The sequence below is a fragment of the Triticum dicoccoides genome, chromosome 6B, assembly GCF_002162155.2.
Source record: "Triticum dicoccoides isolate Atlit2015 ecotype Zavitan chromosome 6B, WEW_v2.0, whole genome shotgun sequence".
NCBI classification, from domain to species: domain Eukaryota; kingdom Viridiplantae; phylum Streptophyta; class Magnoliopsida; order Poales; family Poaceae; genus Triticum; species Triticum dicoccoides.
In genome coordinates this window covers 75019081-75024490 of record NC_041391.1, presented here as the reverse complement: position 1 = coordinate 75024490, position 5410 = coordinate 75019081, and positions in this window count along the sequence as shown.

Sequence of the window (5410 nt, the reverse complement as noted above, 5' to 3'; positions counted from 1 at the left end):
TGGTTGAAAACATCTTCCTAGTAGTATAGTGGCTTGTGTATCATCAAAATACCCACTATGACAGTCTTTTTTTTATTTGGAGAGTGTGCGCCGATATTTTTAGAGAAAAGCAACTGTGTATCTTTTTTCATTGTCGCGTGACCTGATTTTCTCTCACAAACTGGTAGTTTGACCATCCATAATGAATATTATGTGCAACAAAGGACAAGTTCAAGTATATAGTTGCTCGTGTTTTGGTAAAAAAATGTTCTTACACTATTATTGCATACATGCCTTAAAATTTGCACATAATATATTCAATTATCTGGAAGCAACCGTATAATAGAATCTTGCTTCTTTGCCCCAACAATTCATAACTAGATGGCTTACTTGTCATTTTGTGACATGAAAGCATGTACGTAATACAAACTTGCTTTTCACGACATAATGTTGTTTGTTCCAAACATTGCGATTTGTGCCATCCACATTATAAAGGTGGCTTTTAGTGGTCATTTTAATGATACATAAGTGAGTATATATTCAAAACTTTTTATTCAAAGTAATCCTTAATTTATTGGTTGAGTGCTAGAAAAGCATGTTCATATGAGAAACTTGCTTTTCGTGGTAGAAAAAATGCTTTGAGAAATTATTCATTGAAACTTGCCCATACGGGATCCATTATAAAGGCTGGGAGGTAGATTCATATGCCAAATTTCATCAAGTGATGTTTGCTCTGTAACAACTGTCCAGCCCGACAACAACATAGTACTAGCTTCTTTCAAACTTAGGAGGCAGTGCATAAATCAGTCCCTGAAGCATGATCCTTGCATAACCTGACAGCATTTGCCTTCTTCCAATCTTCTGTAGCCTTCTTGACAAATGCATCCAATTTGGACAATAAGAAGTACTTCTCGGAGTTGAGAGCAATAACATCTTCGTAGACAAACAAGACATCAATCTTAGAAAAGATTATATCATATCCAGATGCATGGGCCTTCATCTTTGCATACTCGCCACATAAGAAAATCTGAAAGAAAAACAGTTTAGATCATTGCTAAAAAGACAACTTCCAGCATGCACATACTCCAAAGACAACAACAAATAGCATGATTTACCTTATCAGGGCGGTAAACTCTATATGATGCTCCAGGGTAACAGATCATCTTCAGAGCTGTTGCAAATTGGATTAGAATCCAGTTCTCAGTGTCAATGCCAGCTTTAATCATAAAATCCTTAAGAAGAAGGCGCAAGAACTTCAAATGTTCTTTTTCACGCAATTCGATTTGATGCAAGCGATGAGCTTCCTTAACAATAGAGTCGTTAACCTGGATAAAGAAGAGCATTTGCTTTAAGTGAAAGAAACATAAAGGTTAAAAATTTCTATAAGTTGGTAGTACATCACTGAATAAACAAAATGAGGTTCCCAAATGTCAACTTACAGTACGGTATGTCTATGAAAATAAAATACACAACAAGTCAGGAAAGACTAGCATCACATAACCAGAGGAGGTTTATTGATGCTTGCTATAGAAGCTGAAAACAGAAGGAAAGAAAATAAAGTACTACTAACATTGAGAAGGGAGAATACCACTTGTGAGAAATAAGGAAGGACAAGAGGCAAGCTCACCGTCTCAAGCTTGCAAGTAATGTCATGTTGATGTAAGTACAATGTTAAATCTTCAGTAGGATCTGATAGTCTTTTAGGTGATAAAGTACGCATGGGCTTCTTCTGACTGCAAATTATCATCTCACAATCTGGAACATCAACATGCAGACAGGTTATTCCCTGAAAAGTCAAATCGTGATCAATATATTGTTCACCCAGACAAGCAACAAGAAAGCTTATAAAGTTATCCTAACCGGGTTCATTTCAATTATTCCTTTATATCCAGCGCTCCCTATAACTAATTTCTTCCCATAACCACACAACTCGGCGAGCCTCTTGGCCAGGTGATCGTCAATGGCATTATTAGCTATGTTAATTGGGGAGGGCACCATCTCATTTCGTATGAATTCTTTCAGACTCTGAGGAATAAACACAGAAGAGAATCAAAAAGCTTGTCAAATACATTATAACACAAGTGTCTAAATCATGAAAGAAGGCAGGATCACTGATTAAAAAGTGGGAGCGTTACTAACAGGCGGTGGCAAGCATTCCCAGAAGTCCTGTAGAAAAAGCAGAGAGTAATCGATTAGATGATCTTGAATTTTCCATTGGTGACAGCCAAAGCCTAAGGAGCATCTAGCAAGGAAAAAACAAGAACCTTTGCTGGATCATTGAGGTAGTCCCCATCAAAACAGAAAATTGCGATGCCAGAGGGCGCTTCGTATAGCAGCATAATAGTCATGTCTCCTGTTGGGAAACCAAGTAAAGTACGCACGGGATTCATCTGACTCCAAATTATGACATCACAATCCGGAACATCAACATAAAGACAGGTTATTCCCTGAAAAGCAGGTGGTGGTCAGTACTGTTCACTCAGACAAAAGCAACAAGAAAGCTTACAAAGTATACTAACCAGGTTCATCCCAATTATTCTTTTATATTCAGCACTTCCCACAACTAATTTGTTCTCGGAACCACACAGTTCAGTGAGCCTCTTGGCTAGGTGATCGTCAATAGCGTTATTAGCTATGTCAATGGGGCAGGGCACCATCTCATTTTGTATGAGTTCTTTCAGATTCTGAGAAATAAACACAGAATGGATTTAAAAATCTTGTCAGAGACAATGCAAGTGTCTAAATCATGAAAGGAAGCAGGGTAATTGTCGGGGGTTGGGTGCGACACATGCCAATGGATGGCTTATCATGGTGGGAGCGAGTAGAACGTCGTCGGTGCCTGGAAGCGGGATAAGGCGTAGACACGAACGCCGTCGGACTTTACCCAGGTTCGGGGCTCTCCTAGGAGATAACACCCCTAGTCCTGCTCTGCGGGGTCTCCGCATGATCACTAATGCTCAAGTGATACAATGGTGCTCCTCGAGCTGTATGCAAGAGGCAGGAGGAAGCAAGGCTCAGCTCTCTTCCTGCTCTATGGGGTGGCTAGTGCTAATGGGGTCGAACCCTTTGCATGGGTGGCCTGGGGGGGTTATATAGGCCTACCCCCCAGGGGTACAATGGTAATCCGGCTGGCCGCCGGGCCCGACTGTCAGCGTATCCGGCCTCCGGCTTCTCTGCCGACCGCTGGGGCCCGCCACCTGGTGGGGCCCCGCCGGCTGGTTGGTGGCTGCTTCCTGTAGCCATGACGTTGGTGACGAGGGCTTGGTCGCCTTTGTGTGGCTACTGTAGCCACACTTGGTCTCATCAGCTTAATGGCATGCATGCCTCGGGACAAGGGACGGCCGCCTGCTGGAGGCCGGCTCCTCTTGAATCCGCTTGGTCGAGCTTCCGCCGCCTTCCTGGAGGTCACTGCCCTGTAGGGCCTGCCTCTGACAGGCCGCACCGACAGGCTGTCGTGGGGAACAGGACTCCGCCTGCCCGGAGCGACGTCAGAGGAGACATGGCACAGTGCCTCGCCGGCGGAGATCTTCGTCTGTACAGAGCACTGTAGCCATGCTCGTCCTGGGCATCTGAGGCGACGCGCCTTACTGTAGCCATGCTCCGTCTTGTACTCTCGAAGGGGGGCTCGGCCATGCTGTAGTGGTGGGACGGCCGTCTGCCTGTTGCCGCCCTCTCTGGAGAGGGGCAGCCAAGAACCGGCCGCCCGGAGCGTCGTGGTCTGGGGTCATCCGCCCTCTGGCAGCCAGCCACTGAGCCAGCCAGCCCCAGAGGGCGGAGCTTCAGCTTGGGGCCCAGCTGGGCGGAGCTGGCCCAAAGTCTTGATAAATCCTGGGACCCGGGTGAGCCTACCCGTGGCCCATTACTCCGGCAGTATTCCCCAAAGCCGGTGATGCGTCGTGGTCGAGGGGCCGCGAGGTCTCAGCGGCTTCTCCCCTCCCTGAGCTCTGGAAGAAAGGTCGGTCCGCCTGGTGGCCAGCCGACCGCTCCAGCCGACCTCCACCAGGCGGAGCCATACGATCGATTTTGAACCTTCAGGCGGGAAACAGGTGGCGTGCCTGTTAAGCTTCCCGGGCAGCCGCCCGCCACAGACATGCCACGCGGCGCGCGTCAGCCTGGCAAGCCTGCCATCCCACGCTCTGGATGGGACGTGACACCGGGCCGGGCCAGCCACTACCGCGCCTCGGCAATCAGGCGGATTTACTGCGCCAGAAGGGGCGGTTGCCATCCCACGACTGTTCAAGGCGGGGTAAATGCGCGCGGGAGACGGGGGGTCGTGGGGACGTGGGCGCAGTAAATTCCACGATCCCACGTCCCGCCCCCTCGGCTTCATATCCCCGGGGCTATAAGTAGGAAGGGGGGGGAGGTGCGGCAAAGTTCCTATGCCCCCTCCCACTCCTCATCTTCTCTCTCAGCTTCCGCCGCTGCTGCCATAGGGCTGCCATAGCTGCTCGTCGTTGCTCGTTGCTGACGCGTTTCTCCCCTCCACGCCGCCAGCCGAGGCCATGGGCGATTGGGATGGGTCGACGGTGATTGACGACCACATCACCTTCCTCCGCGACATGCGCCGGATGCCCAGCGTGGCTTTTGTCAAGGTGCGGGTACCGCCGGCGGCGGAGATCAGGCCGGCGCCGCAGGAAGGCGAGCGGGTCGTCTTCTGCTCGCATTTCCTGCGGGGCTTCGGCCTCCCGGCGAGCAACTTCTTCTGCACCTTCCTCGACTTCTACAACCTCCAACCCCACCATCTTACGCCCAACACCATGACCCTGCTCCCCGCCTTCGTCACGGCGTGCGAGGGTTACCTCGGCATCCTGCCCACCGTTGAGTTGTGGGCAGCGTTCTTTTATGGGAAGTTTGGCACCTCCGCCAGGGAGACGGCGGCCGAGTGCGGGGGCTACGTCGCCGTGCGCCGACCGGCGATGCGGAATGCCTTCCCCACCATCAAGTTGGCGCAGTTGGTGAAGATGTGGCAGCAGTCCTACTTCTATGTTGAGAACGTGGACCCGGCTGCCGACTTCCTCAACCTGCTGGCCTACGAGGCCGGCCCTCCTACCGGGGCTCGACCCACCTGGGGGTACAAGCCAAAGCCGATGTCGGCGGACGCGGACACCGCTATCGGCCGACTCCGGGTGCTCCAGGAGTCGGAGGGCCTTGTGGCCTCCGACCTCCTCGTCGCCTTCGTCGAGCGCCGGATCCTCCCGCTCCAAAGCCGCCCTCATCCGATCTTTTGGATGGGCGGACACCGCGATCCGTGCCGGCTGTGCACGAAGGGAATGTCGCCTGCCGAAGTCTCGCGGATGGTGAACAAGATCTCCGACCTCAATATGTCGGAGAAGGAATGGCGGCACGGGAAGCGGCCGTACTCGTGCCACAACCCGCCCCCTGCGGTAAGTTTCTTGTCTTTGCCTTTGGAGCCACTCTTTTCTGCTTCGTC